The sequence below is a fragment of the Notamacropus eugenii genome, chromosome 1, assembly GCF_028372415.1.
Source record: "Notamacropus eugenii isolate mMacEug1 chromosome 1, mMacEug1.pri_v2, whole genome shotgun sequence".
NCBI classification, from domain to species: domain Eukaryota; kingdom Metazoa; phylum Chordata; class Mammalia; order Diprotodontia; family Macropodidae; genus Notamacropus; species Notamacropus eugenii.
In genome coordinates, this window is record NC_092872.1 from 300,499,334 (window position 1) to 300,511,547 (window position 12,214).

The following is a 12,214-nucleotide window of genomic DNA, read 5'->3' on the forward strand; positions in this document are numbered from 1 at the left end:
CATGTAGTGATTTCTAACATGTGTGAACAGTAAACCCCAACTGGCAATAGAGTTACTACAAAGAGTCCTTGAATCAGTCACTATCAATTAGTATGCTAGGCACTGGAGATAGAAAGACAATCTCCTGTCCAGTAAGTGCTTACATTCAATTATGGAAAATAGGATATAATATATGTATGTATATGTATAGAAAATACATATAAGGTAATTGGGTCGGGGAATAGCAGCTGTAGGAAGCCTATAGGACAGGCTTCATACAAAAGGTGACAACTGAGCAGAGTTTTGAATGAAAGAGGGGATTGTAAGAGGTAGAGATAAGAACGGAGTTCATTTCAAAGTGGAGAGCTAATTAAAAGTCAAGGAAATGGGAAATAGAATGTCAAGAGGAACAACAAGGAAACCAAATTGTCTGGACTAAAGAATGCAAGAGAAGTAATTAAGCATAATAAGGCTAGAATGATAGATTGGGGCCAGGTTTAAATGGTTTTAAGAGTCAACTATGTCTTTATATTTGATCCTAAAGTTAATAGGGAACCATTGAAGTTTATTTAGTAGAAGAATAATATAGTCAAATCTTTGATTTTTAAAAAATCTCTTTAGCAACTGTGTAGCAAATAGATTGGAGTAGGGTGGGGCTTGAGGGAAGGATACCAATTAGGAGACTTACAATTGTCCAGGCAAAAGGTGATGAGGGTCTTATGGTGATGTGGGCTTGAATTTCTTTGTACACCATGATGCACATGCATTTTGAAAGAATGTTTTTTTTTAATTTTAAAATGAGTTTTTATAGCCTAAAATGTTAGGATAAGTATAGGATGATGTCCAAACTCAACCTTGTTTCAAAGACCATCCATGATATACCTTTTCTACCTTTTCTACACAAATTTATCTTCCACTCTTCTCTAATACAAACCTTCCACTCCAGCCAAAGCAATCACTCACTGTACCTTAAACATATCACGTTCATTACTGACTCAGCTTTTGCTCAGTGTTCTGAGCCAGATCAAGCTCAGGTTAGTCCTGCTACATAGACTTGAAATTAGAATGCAATGAAATCCTTGTGGACCACAAAACACAATGAAATATCATTTCAATAAAGGATTAAAATTATGTAATTACTAAAAATAGATTTCATTCCTTTCTACCTCTGCATTTGCCAGGCAGAAACTCTGTATCAAAAAGATATCCTGTAAGCCTTTGGAAATTCTGCCACATCTCAGGAACACAGGCTGGGCTCTTAATGCACCTGTTCTGCTGGACTAACCAAATCTTGAGGACACCCATTTGGATGGTTTTTTTTATTTAAAAAATCTCACTTTCATAAGAAAAGCTCTCTATTTGATTATGAATAGGCTGTACTCCATAAAATAGGCAAATGCTTCAGTGAGCATCTATTATTTCATATTATAGATATCTTGTACATATGTCACCCCCCCCCCCTGACTTGACTTCTTCATGAGGAAAGAAATTTAGGACCCCTTCTGAGGCTCACTCCCCAACTTGAACTTGTACTCATGGTTTGGAGTCTTCAGAGGGCAACTAACTCTTATTTTCTCCAGGGTTCATAGAGGTTTTAATAATGTCACTCAAAAGCCCCAACTATCTTACTTCCCTAAAAATAAAGCACTTGATTCTATTAGGTTTTAGAAAAGGGATTTACTGATAAAGTATATCATGAACAGTAGTTACCAAAAAAAATTCTCAAGGGAAAAATAAAACAAGTGAACACTCTCTCCTCACTCTTAAAAGGTAACCCAGAGTAATGGGTTTTAAAGTAAGAGTACAATGAAAGTACAACACATGGACAAAGAACATCTGTGGCAAATACATGGGGGCCACTGACGGCCTTGAAAGTCCTTTATCCTCCTTGTAGAGTCTTCAGGAAGTTTGCTGGAGAGTGTTGCATCAGTGCTGCATGGGTTACTTTATACTAGAGTGGTTCTTCGCAGAGTATGGCAACTCTGCTAGATGTGCTGATCTACTGCTGAGACAGGTCACTTCTCTGAGGGACCAGACTACTCAGCTGCCACTGGCACTGTTTCTCTTCCATTTTTACTCAGATGCTAGAGAAGGGAAGATTACAGCTATTACTCTGCAAACTTTCCAGACCTTGAAATGCCCACAAAATTGTTGCCTGTACACATCCATCTCAGGGTTGCTATTCAGTCACCTCCCAATTCCTGTGGCTACTGCTACTCTCTCTAGTTACTTGTGGGACCTCTGGTACAATCTGTAGATTATCTGAACTCATAAAGTTGCTTTATGGACATATCTATATTCAAACATTTGCTTGCCTAATATCAGTGGGGAAACAACCTTCAGGGAAAGATGTAGCCATGTCTTCATAGCTGCTATAGCCAGATAGGTTATAGGAAAGATATTTTTCCCCCTACCTGGCTCTTTGAGGCAGCAAAGTGTGGTTCTGCCTTCTCATATCCACGAAGATAAAATAGAAACAGAGAGATGGGCAGAATAACAATTTTATAGCAACCCCTGAGTCATTGGGGTTTCTGGCTATATGGTCAATTAGAAGACATTTCATTATTATATCACAGTAACTCCTGAGTTATCCTGGCTAGGAACCAATTGCTCCCAAGTTTCTACATGGGAATATGAAGCCAGATGTGGGATTTCTTTACATGCTTAAAGGATTGAAACAAGGCAGGGGATATATACTCATGTTTCAAGGGATGACCCTCCAGATGACAACATACTCATGTTACCTTTAGACCCAGGTATCTCACCAAATACATAACATAGTATTGGCAGACAATAAATCCATAGTTTAATTAAATTTCATTGAATTCATATGTAATTCTTGATGGACACATTTTTCTCCCTCAAAAACATTACAAACCCTTCAAAGTTAGTGACTATCTTATTTCCTTTAAAACCCTCCACAATACCTTAGCCCAGTGCTCTTTTAACAGTGTATATTCAATAAATACTTGTCGAATGAATAATCATTAAAGCATTTGGCCAGAGCTTGCATGACTTTCTAATTTTGCTTTGATACCAGACCTAGGAGTTCATTTAAAAAATTGTTTTGAAGTGTTCTCTGTCCTAGAAGATTTTGTGTGGTTCCCAAAAATTAATCTAAGGACAAATATCCTGATCTACCATTATTGCTTGTTATTCAGAAGCACCAGAGTAGGGGAAACATTCTAAAACTAACACGGAAGGCTTATTATTAGAGGGTATAGGTTGCATTTTGAAGTGTGTGGGTAGTGTTTGGATAAAAGTCTGCATTTGTAGAAGCTCCATAATAAGTCTGGCTTCCTGCCATCACCTCTCTCACAAAAGGAGAGGAACCTGGAATACATCCTAAAGGCTGGAAGCTTTTGAGTTAATCTGTTTTCTAGATGAGGTAATAATTTAAAAAAAATTATTCCCTCTTCTATTATGTCTTCAGAGTGGTGTACAGTAAATATATAAACAATGCCTCCATAAATACTTTTCTCATCATTTTGACAGTTATCTAAAAACAAATGCTGGCAATCATGCTACTCTGAAGTTTTTAAAAATATATCTAGATATGAAGCCAAGATTTCAGATTGTAATTAATCAGTCATCCCCACAGCAACATAAGACAGAGAAAAATTGCAGCTATCAGGAAATCAGTGACCTGGTGATATCAGGCTTGGACCTCCACTTCACCATCATTGTGTCAAGTAAGAAACAAAGCAGCAAGCTATGCTGAATGAAAATGTGAAGCTTGAGACAACTTGGCTTACATTTTTTAAACTAATATTGGGAGGAGAATGAACCCTATCTTTTGTATGCGACACAAGCCTGCTTTTATCCTTACTTTATTATGCTTAAATCAGAGTTAGAATCACCATCTACATCATCATCATCATCATTAACTTCATCTTCATCACTGTCATCTTTATCATTATCATCACAGTAAAGAGAGGCACAATTAGAAATTCACTCTCTGAAAATACAGAGATCCATTTTAAATAATAATTCTTTGTAAACCTTATCCTAGACTTCAACAAAAGTCAATTTCCATGTAGAAAAGAATCCACTTTTTCAACAATACTTGCTTTGTATATTTATATTACAGTATATTTAACTCATCCATCCAACTTAATACAATGAAATTACACATACACACACGCACACACATTTAAAAGCACTTAGGTTCCAGACTGACTCAGAAGAACATCACAGCATTTTAATGATTACTGCCTGGCCAAACCAACAGTTTACTAACAGTCTTGTTTATATAAGCAGAATTTTAAAGACTGGATTCATGGATAAGGAGAATGCATTTTTTTAAATTCTGAAAAAAATAATTTAAGTGACAAGACAAGTATAATTATTCTTATTTTAACTATGAGGAAACTGGGGTTTAAAGACATTAAATAACTTGCCAAATATTACTTTATTACTAAGTGACAGATACATGGCACAGTGGATAAAGAGTTGAATTTGAGAGTCAGGAGGACTGAGTTCCAATTCTGCCTCAGATACTTAGCTCTTCAAGTCAAACTCTCTCAGCCTGTTTCCTCTTTTGCAAAATGGGGATAATAAGAGCACAGAATTATTATAAGAATCAAATAAGATAACATATATTAAATGGGGATAATGAAAGTACCTACTTCACAGGTGTTGTGAGGATCAACTGACATAATATTTGTTAAGTGCCCAACACAGTGCCTGATACATAGTAGGTAATCAATAAATGTCTGGTCCTTTCACCAAGAAAACCTTAAGGACATGATATGAAGCTCTTACTGAATAGAAAAAAATACCCATCTGGGGATTAATGAACCTTGAAATCAATACTATTTCTTTGTGACAAGTCACTTCTCTGTGGTCTTCACTTCCTCAAATGCAAAGTTGGGGATCTATAACAAATAAAGTCTAAAGCCTGTTCTAACTCTATTTCATTTCATGGTGGCAACCTCACAGAGATGATAAAAAGTAGTGGGGGGAGTGTCTCATGACAAATATTTGAGAAGAAAGAGGTGAGATGTGTCGGGGTGGGGTGACAGAAGCTTTATTTATAGCACCTGACAATGCAGTTCTGAGATGTTGCCATCAACTCACAATCCAAGGTATAATCATGGTCACCTGCACAGGAACAAAGAAAATTTAATGTTAAGATTTTAATTTTATTAATATGAGCTGATTCTTCCTTAGGAAAAGGCCTGACTTGGCCATCTGGTATGCAATACTTGTGCCATGTGAAAGACTCCAGCCAAAGGATGGATTGAGGAATTAAATGCGTATTCCTGATGCTTAATATACTAGAATCCACCTTCTACGCAAAAACACTTATTAGATAATTAGACACTTGTAAGGGAGACACAAAATCTGCCCATACTACAGTGTTCTTCTATGGCTAGGGATAAACACCTGCATCCCTTTTCATTTGCCCTTACAAACTGGTTTACTCTGTGATGGCTAGCAGATAGGTCAAGCCAGCTTCCTGCTGCCTAGTTTTGGATTCAGTTCAGATCTCAGTGAGGAAAATGCAACAGAATGATGATTGAGTCCATCATAATTTCCAGCTTCTCCTCTGGAGTTCTGCTATGAAGTGTTGGAGTTCCCAGAAAACATAAGATAATAAGCTAAATCAGATTATGTGACTAGTAGTTGGGAATATAGTCACTTTCCATAAATCTCTTTTAACCCAAAAACCTCAAAAGAAAGGAATTATACATTGGATATAGTATAGCTGCCACTGATTCCATTAGATAATAAGTAGAGCCCCTCTATACAAGGTAAAATCTTCACAAGTTAACTCAAGAAGATTTTAATCATTGGAGCTCCCAGTGTTCTCATGCCCAGTTCTCATCTGCCCACCACAGCAAGCACAGGCAAACTCCCAGGCTTGTGAATGGCAGTTCAGGTATAGGCATGCCCTTTAGCAGTGCCTCTGTTTAAACCCCACACTTATCCTAAAGGAAATGGCAGTGGTTTTGTCCAGACCCATGAAGGAAAGGAGGAAAGGAAATGGAGGGATTTGAAAGGATCAAAAGTGTTCCATTCATGGATCTCAGAATCATGGGCTAGAAAAAAATAGTATAACAGGCCTAAACAAAAAAGTCCTGGAAAACCAGGTGGGATCAGTACTTTCTCCCTGGATGTTATTCATGTCAAGGATTCAGCCCTAATGATCCCTATTAACCCCAACTTGAGTCAGTTGAGGTCACCCAGCAGACCAACACTGGCTAGGTGGAGAAGTCAAAGTGTGAGTGATAGGGAGCATGAGAAAGGAAACCCAGAATATAAACCTAGCTTACAAGCAGATAAAGCAACAGAGAAAATACTAAAAACAGAAGGAATAATGGGTAAAACTTCAAAGATAATTCAAAGCACAAAGAAGTGAAGAGATGAAAGACAATACTATGAATCCCCAGACATTAAGTAAGAAACTGAAAATAAAATTCAGAATAGGCTAAAAGGGAAGAGAAATACTGAGGAAGACAAAACACCAAAGCAGCTTGACAAGTTGTTAAAAGTAAGAGGTTAAAAAGAAAGAAGAGAAGGGGTATATTGTACTTAACTGGAGGAGAACAAAGGCACAAAAGAGTGGGATGAAAAGCTAACTAAATAAATAAATTTATCATGTTAATAAAATTCAAATAATTTGTTCTAAGGTAGTCAAAAGGGAGTGCAAGGATGAAGGTGAGAGGGCCTATGGGACTAGAGTAGCACCAAAGTAGAGTAAGTAAAACTAATTACAGAAACAAAGCATTAACTTAAAAGGGGAAGAGGATTTTTAAAAATCAGTATAAATGAAATAAATTAAGGAAAACGTAAACCTAAAAATTATAATTCTAAATGTAAATATATTAAGAAATCAAAGAAGACAAGAGAATGACAGAATAGATAAGAAAGCAAAATACACCAATCATTTCATGCAAAAAATATCTCTAAAAAGAAAAGACAAATATTGAATTAAAATAAGAGAATGAAACAAAAGTGACCAAATAAGAGGAGTGGAGATTCAAGAATGATACTTAGGTTATAAGTCTAGGTGACTAAGAGGATGATGGTATCATCCATCAGTAATAGGAAAGATAGAAAGAGGGGGAGGAGGGGATGACAATGAGTTGAGTTTGGGGCATGTTGAGTTTAAGAAATCTATGAGACATCTAGTTCTAGATGGACAATAGGTAGTTGGAAATTAAATCTGGAGATTCAGAGAGAGGTTAGGCCCGGATAAGTGTACCTAAGAATCATTAGTATAAAGATAATGAAATCCAACAAAGCTGATGAGATCACAATTGAAATGGAATATGAGAAGAGGAGAGAGTCCAAGAGAGAACTCTGGAGTGCACTAACACTTGGCAGGCATGACTTGTATGAATACCTAGCAAAGGAGATTGAGTTCCAAAAAATTCATGACGGAAAATGCTATCCACATCCAGAGAAAGAGCAATGGAGTCTGAATGTAAATCAAAGCATACTAGTTGCGCTCTCTCTCTCTTTTTTGTTTTTTTCATTTTGTTCTGATTCTTCTTTCACAGCATGACTAATGTGGAAATATGTTTAACATGATTGTACATGTATTACTTACATCAGAGTGCATGCTGTCTTGCAAAATGGAGAGGAAAGGGAGGGGGAATTTTAGAATTCAAAATTGTATAAAAGTGAATGTAGAAAACCAAATTTTTTAAAAAAGATATTGAGAAGTAGTGTTCATATAGGAAGTAAGAGTTATATATTTTGAAGCACTTATTATGTGCCAGGAACAGTGTTAAAAATGTAGGCCATTCAAATACAAGTAAACAAGAGAAAATCTTTGCTCTCAAGGAATCTACATTCTAATTGGAGAAGATAATACATAGAGGGGAACTGAAAGCAAGGCACTCCTTTGATAGCATGATGTGAAGATGGCAGAGAAATGACTTGGAGTCCTGGTTTGGGTAAGATAAAGTGAAAGCTCCCCTATTCCCCCAGGGGGATTATAGGGATGGAGAACAAGATTCCTTTGGGGAGGAAGTGATGGAGAAGACCATGAAGAAACATAAAGTCTAAAATCTCAACGGAAATGGTGATTTAAAAAAAATAGGAATGAAGGCAAATAGAGCTTACAGCCCTCAAACTATCATATGAAAGAGTAGTCATCAAATCTTAGTATTGGCTGAAAAATAGAAAAGCAAAGCAATGGACCAGGTTAGATAAGGAAGGAACAGAAACCATGGAACATAATAACCTATTGGGCAATAAACTTTAAAGAATAAATTACTTGAGAAAGTACTCCCATTTGAGGGACAGAGCCAAGATAGTGAAGTAGAAAGATGTATATACTTTAGCTCTTCCCCTGCAGCCCATAAAATATCTGTAAAAATAACTCTTAACAAATTCCAGAGAAGCAGAAGCCACAAAACAACAGAGTGAAAGAGATTTCCAGCCTAAGATAGCCTGGAAAGCCAACAGGAAAGGTCTATCACACAGGGCGTGGGGTGAAGCACAGCCCACAGAACCCAGCCCAGCCCTGGCCACTTGGCACCAGAAGGAACAGGACCCGAACAGACCTTGGGGGTAGAATCCCCAGTATCAGTGGCGGTTCTCAGATCCCTCAACCTGCAAATGCCAAAGAAGGCTTCAAAGGTCAGTGAGAAAGCTTTTTCATTTGGGTGAAAAGGGAACATGGTCTGACCCTGCTAGCAGAAGCCACTGCAGCAGCAGCATCTATTTTTAGAGCCCTCCACCTAAAGTCCCTGGGGGGATTGATCAGCTGATCTGAGGTGCGGCCTGGGTTGAGGAGGAGGAGCACTGGCATGGTAGAGCTGAAGGCTAGTGTGGAGAGGGAATTCTACTACTCACAGATTCTGAGCAGAAAAGCTTTTGGTTCCTCCCAGACAAGTGCACAGGCCAGGAGAGGAGTAAACTTCTCTCCCTTGATTGTACCACCTTGGAGGAACTGAGATGTTACAGATTCCCAGAGTATACCTTACTCCCAACAAAGGACTTAAAAGTCAAGTAACTGGCTGGGGAAATGCCCAAAAAAGGGAAAAAACAAGACAATAGAAGGTTACTTTCTTGGTGAAAAGGTATTTTCTTCCATCCTTTCAGATGAGGAAGAACAATGCATACCATCAGAGGAAGTCAAGGCTTCCAAAACCTCCAAAATAAATATGCAATTGTCTCAGGCTATGGAAGAGCTCAAAAAGGATTTTGAAAATCATGTAAGAGAGATGGAGAAAAAATTGGAAAGAGAAATGAGAGAGATGCAAGAAAATCATGAAAAGCGAGTCAACAGTTTGCTAAAGGAGATCAAAAAATGCTGAAGAAAATAACACTTTTAAAAATAGGCTAACTCAGTTGGCAAAAGAGGTCTAATAAGCCAATGAGAAGAAGAATGCTTTAAAAAGCAGAATTAGTCAAATGAAAAGGAGGTTCAAAAGCTCACTGAAGAAAATAGTTCTTTTTTTTAATTATTAATTAATTTACCTATTTTAAGTTTTCGACATTCATTTCCACAAAATTTTGAGTTCTAAATTTTCTTCCCATCTCTCCCCTCCCCTCACCCCAAAATGCTGAGCATTCTGACTACCCCTTCCACAAATCTGCCTTCCCTTCTAACATTACTCCCTTCCCTTATCCCCATCTTCTCTTTTGTCCTGTAGGGCAAGATAAATTTCTATACCCGATTTCCTGTATTTCTTATTTCTCAGTTGTATGCAGGAACAACACTCAACATTTGTTCCTAAAACTTTGAGTTCCAACTTTTATTCCTTCCTCCCTCCTCACCCATCCCCCCTGAGAAGGCAAGCAATTCAATATAGGCTATATATGTGTAGTTTTGCAAATGACTTCCATAATAGTTGTATAAGACTAATGATATTTTCCTCAATCTTATCCTGCCCTCCATTTCTTCTGTTCTCTCTTTTGACCTTGTCCCTCCCCAAGTGTGTTTAATTTTAATTGTTTCCCCCCTCCCATTTGCCCTCCCTTCCATCATTCCCCTCAGCCTGCTTATCCCCCTCTCCCCTACTTTCCGGTATTGTAAGATAGGTTTTCATACCAAATTGACTGTGCATATTATTCTTTCCTTGAGCCAAATGTGATGAGAGTAAGCTTCACTTTTTCCCTCTCACTTCCTCCCTTTTTGCCTTCATTGAAGTCTTTTTCTTGCCTCTTTTATGAGAGATAATTTGCCCCATTCCACTTTTCCCTTTCTCCTCCTAATATATTCCTCTCTCACCCCTAAATTTTATTTTTTTAGATGTGATCCCTTCCTATTCAACTCACCCTGTGCTCTCTCTCTCTCTCTCTCTCTCTCTCTCTCTCTCTCTCTCTCTCTCTCTCTCTATATATATATATATATATATATATATATATATATATATATGTATATATGTATATATATATACATATGTATATATATGTATATATGTATATATGTGTGTGTGTGTTTGTGTGTGTGTGTATATGTGTGTGTACACAATCCCACCAACTCTCAGATACTGAGAAAAGTTTCAAGAGTTACAAATATTATCTTTCCATGTAGGAATGTAAACAGTTCAACTTTAGTAAGTCTCTTATGATTTTTCTTTCCTATTTACCTTTTCATACTTCTCTTGCTTCTTGTGTTTGAAAGTCAAGTTTTCTTTTCAGCTCTGGTCTTTTCATCAAAAATGCTTCATTGAAAGACCATTTTTTCCCCTGAAGTATTATACTCAGTTTTGCTGGGTAGATGATTCTTGGTTTTAATCCTAGTTCCTTTGACTTCTGGAATATCATATTCCATGCCCTGTGATCCCTTAATGTAGAAGCTGCTAGATCTTGTGCTATCCTGATTGTACTTCTCAAATACTCTGTTTCTTTCCAGCTGCTTGCAATATTTTCTCCTTGACCTGAAAATTCTGGAATTTGGCTACAACATTCCTACAAGTTTCTCTTTTTGGATCTCTTTCCGGAGGTTATCAGTGGATTCTTTCAATATTTATTTTGCCCCCTGGTTCTAGAATATCAGGGCAGTTTTCCTTGATAATTTCATGAAAGATGATGTCTTGGCTCTTTTTTTAGTCATGGCTTTCAGGTAAGCCCATAATTTTTAAATTGTCTCTACTGGATCTATTTTCCAGTTCAGTTGTTTTTCCAATGAAGTATTTCACATTACCTTCCATTTCTTCATTCTTTTGGTTTGGTTTTGTAATTTCTTGATTTCTCATAAAGTCATTAGCTTTCATCTGTTCCATTCTAATTTTTAAAGAACTATTTTCTTCAGTGAGCTTCAAAACCTCCTTTTCCATTTGGCTGATTCTGCTTTTTAAAGCATTCTTCTTCTCATTGGCTTTTTGAACTTCTCTTGTCAATTGAGTTATCTTATTTTTAAGGCTGTTATTTTCCTAAGCATTTTTTGGGTCTCCTTTAGCAAGCTGTTGACTCCCTTTCCATGATTTTCTTACATCTCTCTCATTTCTCTTCCCAATTTTTCCTCCACCTCTCCACCTATTTGATTTTCAAAATCCCTTTTCAGCTCTTCCATGGCCTGAGACCATTGCATATTTATTTTGGAAGTTTTGGATGCAGAAGCCTTGAATTTTAGGTCTTCCTCTGATGGTATGCATTGTTCTTCCTCATCTGAAAGGATGTTCACCAAGAAAGTATCTTTCTATAGTCTTCTTTTTTCCCTTTTTTGGGCATTTTCCCAATCTGTTACTTGACTTTTGGATTCTTTGTCAAGAGTAGGGTGTGCTCTGGGGACCTGTAAGATCTCAGTTCCTCCAACGTGGCACAATCAAGCCTGCACAATGATCTGGGAGCAAACAGAAACTTTTGTGCCCAGAATCTGTGAGTAGAAAAATTTCCTCTCCACAACAGCCCCACCTTCAGTTCCACTGTGCCAGCACTCAGGCCTGAGGTTTAGATCAGCTGTTCAATTCCCCTAGGGACTTTACTATGAGGCCTCCAACAATTCACTTTCACACATACCTCCAATTCCATTGTGGTGGAATCACAATATTCCTTGTTTCTCATTGCCACTTCCAGATTCTCCTTCTACTGCCATCACTCAGGAACGCATTCTCCTTTAAGGTTCATTTAATCTATATTTTTCATCCAATCAAGATTCTGGTAGTTACTATCTATTGACTCCCAGGACACTTTCTTTCTTTCCACAATGAGTTCATTGCCACACTCATTTTCTTTTCCCCATCACCCAACCCCTGCCCTCATATCAAAGTATTTCAACATACATATATCAATATGTATTCCCACAAACATCTTAACTTCCTGTTTCTTC

At 37.4% G+C, this 12,214-nt stretch overlaps 1 protein-coding gene across 1 annotated transcript in view; it reads right to left on the reverse strand.

Annotated features, from left to right (window-relative positions):
- SLC35F4 (solute carrier family 35 member F4) overlaps positions 1-12,214 on the reverse strand; it is a 283,544-nt gene that overhangs the window by 70,130 nt on the left and 201,200 nt on the right. The window lies entirely within an intron of this gene.